At 36.7% G+C, this 15,260-nt stretch overlaps 1 long non-coding RNA gene across 1 annotated transcript; it reads left to right on the top strand.

Moving 5' to 3' along the window:
- Positions 1-2,196: 2,196 nt before the first annotated feature.
- On the top strand, positions 2,197-4,354 carry LOC129922513 (uncharacterized). Its single transcript, XR_008774519.1, has 3 exons — positions 2,197-2,306; positions 3,085-3,325; positions 4,203-4,354. It is a non-coding gene; the product is annotated as an uncharacterized LOC129922513 (long non-coding RNA).
- Positions 4,355-15,260: the final 10,906 nt, after the last annotated feature.

Raw genomic sequence — 15,260 nt, 5'->3', positions numbered from 1 at the left:
AGTTCTCTAAACAAATTTACATTTATTTATTTTTTACTTTAAAAATTTATAACGGTTAAACTAGAGTTTTCCTCATGTGCCCAACGAGCTAGTTATTCTTTTTTCAACGATGTACACTTTATTGTACAGCAACTGTTAAATTTCTAGGAAAATCTTCAGAGCCGTCTCGAGATCCGTGTCCAAGTTCCAGATTCCAGTTCCACACTCCACCTTCCATGAACATATTGTAAAAACAACTTATGAAACATACATACACAGTCTCGACTATAGATACGAGATGGGAGGTGGTCGATTATAGTCAAACTAACGTCAAATGCAATCATTAGTAATAATTATAACACGGAGAGAGGATCCCTACCTGATTAATCGTTTTCATTCTAACGCCCCTCCCTTTTTTTTCTGCAGAAGACATTACTTTTAAAACATAATAGTCAAATATGGCAACAGCTTCTATGTAACTCCCAAGGTTCTAAAATTTGTATCCTCTTGCATCTATTTCAAGAAATACTTCTTTTAGAAAATTTAGAAATTCGTAGATTTCAAAGTATAAGTGGAACAAATGAGCTGAGTTTTGAGCCCAGGCTCACTTTCAATTTCAGTTTCAAAAGCTTAAAACTACATGAAATTAATAGTACACGATTACTTCGTTTTCCTGGCCCCCTCCCGCTTTTTTTTTATTCAGAGCCTTTCCAAGAGTATTTATAGCTCTGTAACAATCCGTATTGGTTTTGTTCTTTTCAGCCACTAACATTAATGATGCTCTACTTGACCAACAAGATGAACCAGTCATTGACTCTTGAACCAATGGCGTTGATGTATTTAAGGAAAAATTGTTTATGTGCTTTAGTTAACTGACAAGATATCTCTCCATGTCCACGGCATGTGATACTAATGATAAAATCCCCAATTATGATTGACACCTGACATTTATTTGAACCAACAGAACACACATACAAACAAATATTAATTTTATTTTTGCAGTAAAGATTTTTTTCTTCCGTCCTTGTTCCATCTCACAAACACTCCTACCATGTCTCGACTATAGATCTGAGATGGGGTTTAAGGCTCAATCTGACCTAGTGCCCGATTTTATTTTTCTTAAGGTCCCTACCCTTTTCAGGTTTCAATATAAATTATCTCAATAATATTAATAAATCTAAAACTTTATCATACTTGTAAAGAAAGAAAGAAAGAGCGTGTACATTTATTTAATGTCTCCCTTATTTTCTTATATTTAATGTGCATTTTTTGGGTTAAAACGAAGGCGCGGTCGGAATTCTGGTGAAGACTGGGATTTTTAATTTACGGATCTTTGGGCACCTCTGAATCCACCCAGGTCTAATTGGTACCTGACATATATTATGGAAATTAAAGGCGGTTGGTCGTTGTGCTGGCCACATGACATCCTCGTTAGCCGTTGGCCACAGAAAAAAGATGACCATTACATCATCTCCCCCATAGATCGCAAGGTCTTTTTTTTGTGGTAAACATATCTTTGTGGAGCCCTATCTAAAGGGTAAAGCCCTCGGGTACCTGCCAGGGCCGGCACTAGCATTTGCGGGGCCCTTTGCGAAACGGATTGCGCGCGGTCCAGTCTGGATAGGGATAAGCATAATGTCAAATATAAGATTTTGTAATAGAAAATAAATTTGTCTTTGCAATAAATTTTTATTTAATGAAAGCTGACAATGCCTTTTTTTAAATAGCTCATAGGATTGGCCCCTCAAAATGACAGTTTTTGTCTATTATTCAGAATATTTTTATGAGTTTTCAGGAGTTTTTAATAATTTCATGAGATCTCCAGGAATTTTTCATATACTTTGAGATTCCAGGAGATTTCCAGGAAAATCATGAGGCCACGGAAACCCTGTTATTATATATAAGTTATAATGTTTAATTTAATAATTTAGACCTGGCAATTGCGCGGGGCCTATGAAAGTGCGGGTCCCACTGAGGCGCATAGATTGTTTTGGCCTAAGGCCAGCCCAGTGTACTGCACAGTATTGCACTGTTATAAATTAGCCCCTGTTGTGGCCCCTACACTTTCATTTAGACTTTAGTGATTCTTTCATATCAATAGTCTTTATAGTTGTTTTTTTTTTCACGTCATATGATATTATATCATATATATTATTTTTAAAATGGCTGACAAACTTACTGTGTCACTAGGTCAGTGTGATATAATATTTTATTCCAGGATGAAATAACATTAGTTTAAAAGAAAACCAATAAAGAAAGATTATATAACTGTGGTTAATAGATACGAAAGAGTAAAACTAGACAAGAAAATCGACTGCCCTACAAAGGTAAGATAAAATAAACGAACATAGTTATATATTTATTTATATTAGTGTACAGCAAAGCAGTTTTCTCGGTTGTAGAGTAGGCTGTCTCCTCCTAGTCTTCCTGAAAAATAAAGAGAAAAAAAAATGAAAGTGTTATTGGCGCTACTAGAGTTTTCCCAGTGTGGCCAACGAGCTAGTTATTCTTTTCTCAACGATATACAGCAGCTGTCCAATTTCGAGGAAAATCGTTCCACCCAGGTTCCATGAATTTATCAGTTGAATAGAAGGATTGTAAAAAAAAATAAAAAAAAAAAAAATAAAAGTAACGTGGAAACAGTGCAGAATACGACTACATTTAGTTCAATTTGATTTTCGTGGAAAAATTCAAATGTACAGGTAATGTATGGGCCTCTACAATACATTCTGACATGCAAATGTACAGGTAATGTATGGGCCTCTACAATACATTCTGACATGCAAATGCATTTTGTTGTAACATCTTTAAATCGTTACTCCATTTGTGTCCTCTAAAGGCTGTGTACATTTATTAATAAAAGATTCACGTAACTTTAGTTTTTTAAAAAGTTCAAGTTTGTTTTAAGTCCTACGTTTTGTTCTACTAGCTTTTTGGAGCTACATTTGAAGGACCATGTCTTCTTCAGCAATAGTTGACAGCAATATTAGCTATGGCAGCATAAATTACCTCCCTGTAAAGAGCTAAATGTTCCGGTTGTTATTCTCTCCCCTTCCTCCAGTCCTCTTTTTTTTTTTTAACACTCTATTTTTTTTTCTTTCCTAGTGGGAGAAGTTTACAATTCAAAGGAGCGTTACCGTACCATTGGATGGCCTCCATCTTAGAGAACTTCAAAGGATTATAAACAAGGAATGAAAAGCTTGTTTTCAGACGACTAATTACAACTATTAGTTTCAGTGGGACAAGACTGTTTCATTTTTTAATAGACTTACACAAGGACATGAACTCTGATCATTTATGCTGCCCACCAAAAGAATTTAATCGACCACGAGTTACGGAGCGTGAAGTACGATATCGCTAGAATTGTCTTTATTGTGTGTGTGTGTGTCTGTCTCTCGGCTATCCTCATTGCCAATTAGCCTCTATCACTGACATTAGATAGATAGATAGATAGATAGATAGATAGATAGATAGATAGATAGATAGATAGATAGATAGATAGATAGATAGATGTATTTGGATGGATGGATGGATGGGCGGGCGGGCGTGCAGGCGGGCGGACGGACGGACGGACGGACAGACAGACAGATAGATAGATAGATAGATAGATAGATAGATAGATAGATAGATAGATAGATAGATAGATAGATAGATAGATAGATAGATAGATAGATAGATAGATAGATAATATCTTTAGAATCTGCTTTTAAGTTTGTCTCCTCACCCGAGTGTCTTACTCAGTTATCACTGGGTCTGTAGCTGAATTTCTCATCTAACTGCCATCACCAGGTTTAGCTTATCTTCTTATCTGTTAGATCTATGTTACTTTAAAAAAAAAAAAAAAAAAAAAAAAAAAAAAAAAAAAAAAAGAGAATTACGCCCTACACATTTAGTGTCAATTTAGTCATCCATGTTAATCAATAACTTAAACTCTGCTAAGTTCTAGTTTCTTAATGTTTTCTTGAGTTGAGGGGTCCCAAACAGAGGATGCAAATTCGAACTCAAGTGAAATAGCAGTTTAGTTAGATGCTCTTGTTTGATTTGTTAACATTTCTTTTTAAAATGTCGTTTTCTGCCCAAGTGGTCTACAACTTAAAAGAATGAAAGATATAAAAGAAAATAACTCATGAAATAACTCTTTGTTTTTATCCGGCAATCTAATTCACCCCCCACCCCCCCACCCCTTTTACATTTTTAAGAGATTTTTTTTTGTCCCTACCCAGTCTAGAATTCACGTGACCTTGAGACGGTGCTGCCAAGCAGACGAGTTGCCGGATGAAAGCGGGAATCTGTGTTGCGCGACACCAGAGAAAAAAAAAGATTATTTTTTCTCTTCGCCTTCTTCCTCAAGGACACGCGAATGGGACGAAAGCCGCTCTCCTGTCCGCCCCACCCCCTTTTTCTGCTCCCTCCCCCTCCTTCCCGCCTCGCTCTCCCCACCACAATGGTGTCTGGAAGAATGTCGCTGGGAACTAAGAGTGCATCATCAAGCTACGTCGCCATTTTTTTCTTCTCCCACGTCTTGCTAGGAATATTGAATCTATCTAGCGAGAGGGGAGCTCACTTCACTAACAGAACAAGATCATAGCAGATCTAGAGATGGTGGACATGAATAGTGGTCACTTTAATGAAAGCATCTTAGCTAAAATTAGCATTTTTTGTTTTCGTTGACTCAAAGCATTAAAAACAAAATACCAACATCTTACATTCTGGGTGTGACATACACAAAAAAATTCTTAAGAATTGTATTATCAGTTGTGCCGAGTAACTTCTTGTTCGTTCTGTATTTCATGGATGTCTCTATGTTGTCCATAATACATATACACATGTAATGCATATATAGGCCTATATATATATATATATATTATGTTTTCGAGCTTTATTTTTTTCATTCTCGTTTTTTTTTTATATTCAAATATATGTATGAGGTCCTTGTTGATATAAAAACATATATCTAGGGCTCACACATAGGGAGAGTATCACTATTACAAGTCAACAAAGGCTACTCCCATCGGAACCATGTTTCTCTCTTGGACTACTTCCATACTAAACTTCAGTGACTCTTGTCAAAAAGCTTTATCCGAATATCTGTGAGGCAGTGTAAGCTGTTATTAAGAAGGATGGTTATAAGCCCTTATCAGGTACTAAAATGACCTTATCTTTGATACATTCTACTATCATTTACCATCATTCGTTTAAAATAATCTTCGTAAACATATATAGCATATACTTTGATTTCTGTTTATTTTATTATATTGCGGCCCATCTTTCGTGCTATATGATGGCGTGAGGGATGGCGTATCTTCCCCTGCTGTCCTTGGGGGCTCAGCAAACAGCTTATCAAGAGTCTGGATTCGAACTCGAGCCCCCTAGAAAGGTAGCTGTTGTTGCCGGTCGTTGGCCTGTGGTACACGGCTGCTGGTAGACAACTAAACCGTTGTAGGCGTATTGTATCTTAACTAATAAAACTTCAAATAACTTCCTTTTATGAACAAACTAAATAGAACTTTATTTATAATATAAACAAAATCAGGTTGAAATAAGATGAAATAACTGTAGGCTTTGGTAATAATATTCTTTAACAAAGTCTGGCTCACTATAACAACACAGACTTTCAGTCTCACGGTCTGGACGCTGGGGTCGTCTGTCCTAAGACCAATTGACAACAATGCCACCTATCTTGCATCATTCACAACCAATCGCTAGCCTCTTCCCACCGTCACCATAGAAACACACACACACACACACTCCGTAACAGGCACACCACACACACGCACTCCGTAACTGTGGCCAGGTGGCTTGTGCCACTCAGCAACTCTGGGCATGTGTCATGATGACATACAAGCTTTCAAATCTAAAAACTTTGACTCGCTGTCTTGAGGATGAGCGTTCACATTGTTCAGGCCGAGGGGAACAGAGGATCGCATTGTAATTGTTTACTTATTTACCAAATAGAAGTATGCTGTTATTATTAGTGTGACTGCGTTCTATTTCCAGTTTCTTATTTTAAATGTTTATATTTTGTCTGTTTTAAAATAGGTGCATGATATGTAGATTACAGCAATAGGCAACGGTAATACGGTAAACTTACAGAGCTTATATTAACTCACTCTGTCTGTGTGTATGGTACAATTTTTGTACACGTTACTTGTTTTGGTATAAGGTTGGAATCTTTACTACATTATCACCCATTTTTAGCGATAACGCTCTTTAAACTTGACTGTACATAACTGGAGCTGATACAATGGAGTACGTTTTAAAAAATTTTTTGTTAACCTCGATTATACTGAGTGAAGTTGTACCTGTTATTTGGAATCCATCATGCAATCAACCGTTTGAGAGCAGGTTTTACGTGCTGCATTATCAAAAGCAATTTATTTTTAAAAAAGTCTGCATGGGTCGGAAATGTGGCTGTAAATGTGGAGGTCTTTCCATTAGATAATCTTTTTAAAAAGCATCTTCTATATTTTTGTTGTTTTTTATTAACCAAAAGAGTTCTTTTATTTAATGGAAGGTCTTTCCAGGAAGCAGAATGTACGTAATCTATTAGAGCACTTCCTTCCGGTACTTGGAGACGTGCAGGTCACCCACTGGGTGATAATCTTGAGTACAATGTCTTTGTCTTGCACTGGCCTGTTAACTTCTTCGTCCTCGTCTGGCTGACATCTAACATCACGTTCAAGTGGGTGTCTCTTAAGTTTCAATTCAATTTTCTTCAGGGCGTTGATTACATTTTTTAAAACCTATTTATCTTGGAAATGTTATATGAGCTTCATTTTCCCTGTCCGTAGTCCAATGATGAATATCAGAGAGCATTCTGCGGCAATTGAGACCCTGGTTTTATGATTTGTAAACGGTGTACTCAATAGAAAAATAATATTGATGACGATGTGTTCAGATCATGGATTGTAGAGAATTGCATTGTAATTGATTACTTATTGACCAAATATAAGTAGCTTAAGAGTACGACACTAAAGTGCTTTGCATTACGCGTTAATTCCAGTTTCTTCTTTTTATGTTTATATTTTGTCTGTTTTAAAATAGGTGCATGAGGAAATGAGAAGAGTTGAGATTTTAAAATTACTAGACAAACTAAATAATTCCAAAGACGCTATATGGAAAGATAACTTTTATCAACGAAATAATTAACACATAAATGTATGGTCCATTCAAAGGATCTTAGAAATTTGATTCACCAGTGATAAAAAGTACAAAAATATTAATAAAAATGCTTTAAAAAAATTATTAATACCGTATTATGTATCGAATACACGAGAGACTTTTTTTTTTTACTTATCTTATATCAACCCACTTTGTCTGTCTATCTGTCTGTCTGGTACAGTTTTTGTACACGTTATTTCTCCCATTACCAATCTCGGATCAAGTTGAAATTTCTCACAAATATTTCTTGTGCCGACACAATTAGGAAACAGTGGCGTCGCAGGTTCTACAAGGGTGTAGCCTTGTGTGCTGCAAGCGGCATATTCTCTTCATTTTTTCTTCAGGTTGTCGCCCCAAAAGCGTTATTGGAAGCAATTTGAGGAGCATTCTATTGGAAGCGTTATACACGTAGAAGTGTTGCTTTTATCTATGACCACTTAGACTTTTTTAGACAGCAACAACCAAAAGGAACTGCCAATCAGTCCCTCAACTTGAAGTTATTACTAATTTTATATTAAAAATGAAACAGAAATATTTATTGTTTAAACGTTTTTTTGTTGTGTTTTTCGTTTATGATATGTATAGCCTTAGTTGTGACAATACATATATATACATATATTTGTTAGCTCGTAAAAGAAAGAACAAGTAAGAAGCTAAATAACTTAAATAGCAGATAGTTAACACTACATGCATGCCTAGACTGAAGGGCGATCCGGTAATAACGTCGGGTTGTCTGATGAGTAAATACTTTAAAGTATCGCATATCTTAAACGAGAAATGAAAGATACCGCTGCAGCTTAAAAATTTAATATATGAACTACATGTATCCATCTAGGATAATATCGGTTATTACCGTTGAGTTCAAGGCTGAGACAACGCGAGCTAATTAAACGAATAGGTTTCGAATGACATGGTGAGTAGAGCTAGGCGTATATGACATGATAGGTAAAAGCAATATCTATTAGCTAGGCCGATGTACTTTACACAGGCTGAAATAGTCTGCTTAGGAAATGAAGTTATGAAATAGAGAGAGAGAGAGAGAGAGAGAGAGAGAGAGAGAAGAAAGACATGTTTATCTGACCGTGGCTTCAGGGGGTGCACCTGGCCATGTTTACTAGGAAGCGGGGAGTTTAGTTGATCATAACATGTTATTATGTACGATATCTACAACAGCTTGTTATTAAATTTGCTTACTGTTCATTTGTTTTGTTGCCACAATAAACGAAGGTTTGAGTTTTATTGCAGTCTATAGTGTTGTGGAAATGCTAGACATTGTTATGAGAACATAGTTTCGTCTTCCACTCGTGTCACGTGTTTTGATAATTTTATTTTTTTTACAAAGCTTGTGTCTGTCTGTCTGTCTGGTAAAAAAATGTGTACACGTTATTTCTTCGACATCCAATCTCGGATCAAGCTGAAATTTTGCTCAATTTCGCTCAATTATTTCTTTTACCTGACAACACAAGAATCTCTAAAACGAAATATTAGCCAATGAGTTAATCAACAAATGATTATTAATAATTTTGTTTGGTATCGCGAACAAGGGAAAGAAATTGTACTTAACTAATGTGGAGATATAGGCTGAATAAGTCCCTTTATATGTCGCCGCTTTAAAGTAATTTTGAAACAAACAATAGATAACTATACAATATTCTGTTTTCATACACACTTTCTTTCAGAGTGGTTAGAATGTAGGCTTGAGTCATGAGTTTGAATACAGGTCGTCCCCATCCTTTTTTTTTTTAAATAAATGCTTTTTAGAAACCATGATGGTAAAATTCACATAAATATCCCTTCATCTCCCCCACCCCTATTTTCCCAACGTGTCCAGACAAGTGATAGGATCATAGCGTAGTGACAAAGCTAAAAGCATGAAATAGCGCTAAGCAAAAAAATTGCTAAAAATTTTTCTAACCGTACAGATCTATTGTTGTTGGTCTAGATTCTAGAATAACTCTAGATCCATTACAAATTTAATTACATGACTGATCCAAACTAATTGATACAACCATGTTGCAGATAAGCTTTTTATTTTATTCTTGGTTTGTTTCTTTATAACTCTAAAGTGAAATAGTTTAGATATCCGTCTAAAGTTAAGTTTATTCTTTTAAAACACAAAGAGTTTATAAGTATTGCCTGGATTTATATAAGTTTAACTGTACATAAACATGTTAAAATTTGATGGTTTTAAAAAGGTACGTAAATAATGCCCCATTTTTACAAATAAATAAACAATCTAGGTGTTAGTGTGTGTATATTAATATTAATAAGTTGTATTCGACTATTCGACTTCTATGTACTGATACATACTGTACATAGCTAAGATAAAATGACGACCATTATTTGAGGTAAAGGAAAGAGAGCTGCACTTTGAAACTTGCTTTTGTTTTCTTCTCATTCCATTAAAAAAATGTTTTTATTACAAACTGATAAAATGTTTGTTTTTTAATGTTTGACATGTTTCGGATGTTACTTCAGAGTTGAGGGTAATTTACTTCGAAGTCCGAACCTCCCTCAGGACGACCGGGCTGGGGAAGAGGTTGCAGCGGGCTGGGTATGAGCCCGGCACCATCCTCAAGACTGAACGACAGTCCAGCGCGCATACCGCACCACCAGGCAACCATAACATTTTTTGTTAATTAGTGCACTCTAAAAGGTTAAAGGTGAATTCTTAGAGTGTAGCGCCAGTGCATACTCAGTGCATAGCTAGTGGAGAAGAGATTATAGATATTTTCAAGATAATAAAAACAAACTAATCTAAGAACGCCTCTGCTCAGAAAGTCGGCCATGACACTATGAGGGAGGGTAGTCGTATTGATGGCCGCCTTTGTCAGTCTGTCAAGATAAAAAAATGAATGTTGTCAAAAACTTTAGTTATTACTAAATAGTGTTTGATAACATCTTTAAGGTCGTTAGTTATTGTTTTTTTTTATGGTATCGTAGATTAAACGTGATGTCTGAACACACAACTAAAACATAACGTCATGTTCAAGTTATTTGTCATTTTGTTCATTAAAAATTCTTCTTCTTTTTAATTGTCCATAGATGTCAACTGTTCAGTCTGGGAGGGACCCAATCAGATAAAATTTCGTATATTCCTATAACCGACTGCTCGTGCTCCAAAAATACCCGGGTTAAAGGCGAGGCCGAGCACACCGAGGGAAACTCCCTCATATTCCATCAGTCGTCATGCGGGTGTCAGACATAAAACGGCCTCTTAAGGAACGGTGATGTTTGGATAGTGACTTGGTTGTTTGGGCTCTCCTCCATCGCCACCAGTGCAAAGGGCTCTGTCATTGGGCACCTCAATGGGGTTTCAGTGTACAGATGGACGTATCTGACTAACACAGACAGTTTGAGTGTCATGTACAATAGAGTTACTGTGGCTGAGGAAGACTAAGACACTTTAGGTAGATGGTCATGGAGAACTGTGACGATCATTTGTTTTTTAATGTTTCGATATCAAAATGTCTTAATGTTACGAGGAGATTGTGTTGATCACCCAATGCGTTTCTAAAATTATAATAAAGTGTAGATTTCTATTTCAAACCATTGCTGAAAGCTCAAACAAGGTCATCATGCCGGAGATTCAAATACAACTATTAATTCAAACAATGAAGATCCTGTGACAATAAATACAAAGCTTTAATTCTAGAACTAGGAATCACTTGAATCAAATACACACTGTACAATACAATTGAAGAAGTGAACTCTCTTCGTTCAAGCTCATAACTACAAACTAAATCTAACAATGGTTCTGGTTCTACAACGCCTCCATGGAAAGGTCTAGTAGTGGAAGTAGATAGGCTAAGTACGGTCCACTCCTGCCCAGTCATTAAGGCCGCTACTACTGGGAGCATTCAGACAGGACAGGGGGTGGGATAAAAGCCTTTCTAACAATCAACGTGATAACGGCGCCCTTGCAGGCGCCGATTCCCTACAGGACTTCATTGAAGGTTCTACCACTGAAACTACAACTGAACTCAACAAGATTTTGTCTACAACTGACTTTGTCCGTCCTTTCCTTTCCGTCCCTCTGTAGTGGCCAACAAGCCGCACAGCTTCCACCCGCTAAATCTTCGCTGCTCCTTCTATGGTAACTGAATTACTATTTTTCCAAGAAAGCATGCTTACTGCTAGAGCTCGTTGATATGGAGATGGTTGCTGAATGCAGAGAACTATAGATTAATATAGCCCCATTGTGCTAAGAGACAAGAACTATGTATCTAATATATGAATGAAATTGTATGGCGTCTTTCTGTCTGTAGCTATTTTTATGTATTTTATTTATTTAGAGAACTGTACACCGCTTGACCACCCTCAATCAAATGTACCATGAATATTCCTTAGATCAATGCGAAGACCGTATATTTGTCTCTATGTGTATATTGATTATATCTAGTGTGGTTGATTATGAAATATCTAATTACGTTTCTTGGAACCAAGAAACAAAAAGTTTAGAACCGTTGGAATAAAACACTTATGCTATCACGCAGCGTAACGTTCAAGGACAATCAAAAATAACTGCACGACTTCACCTTGTCAAAACGCATACATACACATACGTACACACACATACACACACATACACACTCATACAAAATAACACACTTACACACATACCAATGATTTTAATGAGCAGCTTGAGAGGTCGCAACATGTCAAAAAGTTTTCCTTGTTAGGGAACAGCAAAATTCGGTCAATCCCACAATTCTTTGGTTACTATCAAGCCTGTAGCGACAATAACTTTTGAAGATGTCTAAAAGGAAAAAAAAAGAAGGTCCTTTTACGTCTTGCTGTGATTGATACATTCACTGACCTCGCGTGTTACTAGGTTAGGTCACAGACCTTTTTTTTATCATTTTATAATGGCTAGCTGGCGTTTCCGGTACATCAATGAGTCGCCAGACTTAACATGAACTTTAATAGAGCCTGCGTTACTGAAGATTTAGAAAATAAATAAAATATGTCGAACAGACTGATATTAGCTGGTGTACTTATATCCAATACAAAAGCCCTATCAGTTGAGTTTGTTACAAACGAATTTTTCTTTAAAAGAAAATGTTCTTTTTAAAGGTACATATATTATAGATTGAAAGGCTTAGAGAAGTATTTCAAATGATTCGTGTCTTCCGCGAACAGGATGAGGAAACAGTAGCGAATGTCAACAATTTTTAATACATGGTTATCTGTGAAGATGTCATTGACCAAGAGATGTGTATTTGAAAAGTAGGTTCCAGGGGCGGCACGAGATGTTGTTGACCCAGAGATATGTATTTGAAAAGTAGTTTTCAGGAGCCGACGGCAGTTTGCAGCACCCAGCTACATCCTGACAGAGCATGCGACGCCGCTGAATTCAAACTGTTTTGGCACTTGCCGTTTCTTTGGCTACATCAGCAGAGTGGTGAGGAGGAAACTGGTGTGGGCGACATCGTTGTACTACAGCTAATGCCCAGACTTTCACCAAGAGATGTGTATTTGAAAAGTAATTTTCAGGGGCGGCACATGATGCCTTTGACCAAAAGATGTGTATTTGAAAAGTAGATTTCAGGGGCGGTACTTTAATGACGTGAAGAACGTCACTGATGAGATGCTTTGATTGGTTGAAGAGTGAAGGAGAGAGAGGATCTCACAGACTAAAATCGCAAAATCGAAAATGAGATGTCACCACTAAAAATCTAGAATTACGACAGTGTAAGCAGGGCCGGTCCTACAGGTTACGGGGCCCTATGCGAAACGGATTTCGCGGGGCCTAATTTGGGTTTTGATAAGGATAATAAGTGAAAATTAAGTTTTTGCATTAAAACATAAATTCGTCTGTACATTTTATTCATACTTTACTAAGTACACAATCACTGTTACATTAACTTTACTAGCCATCTACAGTAGATAGTAGTTTTTCAACAAAAAACAGGTAAACATCAGATCTGCGTTTTAGATTTATTATCGACTTGCAAAATATCGAATTTTTTTTTATATAAGAGGTTGAGATAGATTTAGATCTATATCTGTATGCTAGTGGCTATCTAAGTAAATAAGTATTTGAAGTTCTTGTTTTGGTTAAATTTCGGCTTATTATTACATTTTTTATTAAATGAAAGCTGACAATGCCTTTTTTAATCGCGAGTAGGGCTGGCGTTTTCCATATTGAATGACACATGAATGACAATTTTGTCTGTTTTAAGATTTGCATCAGTTTTCAGAAGATTTTAATAACATGACATTTTCATATATTTTATAATTTCAGGAGAATTCCAGGAACCCTTTAATAATAATTTTAAATGGTTTAATTTAATAATTTACACCTACAATTCGCATCGCGCGGGGCCTATGAAAGTGCGGGGCCCACTGCGGCCGCATAGGTGGCAGTGGCCTAAGACCGGCCCTGAGTATAGGCTGTGCGAGCGCTACGGTGTCACCATCAAAAGGGGTTTCTTCGATTAAAAATAAAATACTTATTATTATTATTATTTTTTTTACAGAAGATGTGATGAAATTTAAGATAATAAGAGACATTCTTTCTTTACTAGTATTACAGAATTTTAGATTTATTTCTATTATTAAATGCATTTAAAGGCATCGCCCTCGACACCAAAGACAGACTGATGCGCTCCCTGGTCAAGGCTATATTTTTATATGCTTGCGAATCTTGGACGCTGTCTGCAGAACTAGAAAGGAGGATCCTAGCAATGGAACTGAGATGCTACAGAAAGATCCTTGGTATCACATACAAAGAACACTTCACAAACGAAGACATAAGAGACAGGATTAGTACAGCGATTAGACCCCACGATGACCTGCTAACTACTGTCAAAAAACGCAAACTAAAACTCTTTGACCATATTACAAGGTCCTCAGAGCTCGCAAAGACCTTCCTTCAGGGAACAGTACCTGGAAAAAGAAAAAGCGGTAGATAGAGAAATCGATGGGACGACAACCTTGAAGGAATTGACGGGCCTGCCATTAACCCTTAAAATGCGTGTGGTAGTTTAGCCTCTAAACATGAACATTGTAATTTCATTTTGAATGCCTTCATTGTAAAACAGCTCAGCACTTTAAGGGTTAAGGGGGATTTTGTCCAAGGCAAAAGACAGAGAGGAGTGGAGAAGGACGGTCAACAGATCTTGTGAGGTGCCCCAACGGTCCAACAGACTAAGGGATAGGTGAAGGTGGGTGAAGTAAATGTATTTCCAAGGAAGTTTGAAAAGGGGTGGGGTCCCCACAAAAATTATCCGGTACTGCACCAGTCTGTTGATAGTGGTCTAAATAAAGGGGACGACTTACTTTGTGGTTTTCTGAAAGCGAACACTTTCCTAAGCATAGAGTACATATACATACATAGAGCAATAAACTTTACAAAATAAAGAGTTTTGTTTAAAACAGCATGTAATGTAAAAATAACTATATGACAACGGCTGCCAATGTTCTTTTTCAACACGTCTTTACATGATAAGTTAGAATACAGTTTGCTTTGCATCTCTCTTTCATTGAATTCTTGTTTTTTTGAACTACAAAGACCATACTGGTCAGAGTCGTGCACTAGCAATTAGTAATGAATTGTCTCCCCTGCAGTTTTACTTGTTTTTTTTCATGTGGACAAAAAAAAAATGAAATGTAATCACAGCGCATGATAACAGGCTAACAGCTGACCATATTGCTGTGAATTCAAGGGAACTAATAGAATAAAGAAGGCTATATAGATAATAGACAACTTTACAAGACCAGTTAATACCCAGCAGTCAACGTCAATGCTATATCATACTCAATCTCGCAAGGCCATACAGTTCTTCCTTTAAAAAATGCCCACAGCATCATAACAATACAAATCAGGGCACTCTGTGATCGTAGCGCTACTTGATCGTGTAAACCACAAGACTGCATGACCAGTTTAACAACAATAATACATGACCAAAACCAAAAATAACTACAGTATATGTCCGTCGATAGAACAGGATGTCAGAAATTGCAAAAGGGTTGGATAGGGTATACTTTGCAAAAAACAGCAGAGAATATTGTAAAACAGACTGGAACCCATGGGGGAAGAGAAAGACCAGGAGACCAAAGCAAACATGGAGAAGATCAGTAGATCAAGAGGCAAACACGGTAAGATGGACATGCAC

This window comes from Biomphalaria glabrata, chromosome 13 (genome assembly GCF_947242115.1).
Source record: "Biomphalaria glabrata chromosome 13, xgBioGlab47.1, whole genome shotgun sequence".
Classification (NCBI taxonomy): domain Eukaryota; kingdom Metazoa; phylum Mollusca; class Gastropoda; family Planorbidae; genus Biomphalaria; species Biomphalaria glabrata.
The sequence above is the reverse complement of the archived record's forward strand: the minus strand, read 5'-3'. Positions and strand labels throughout refer to the sequence as shown.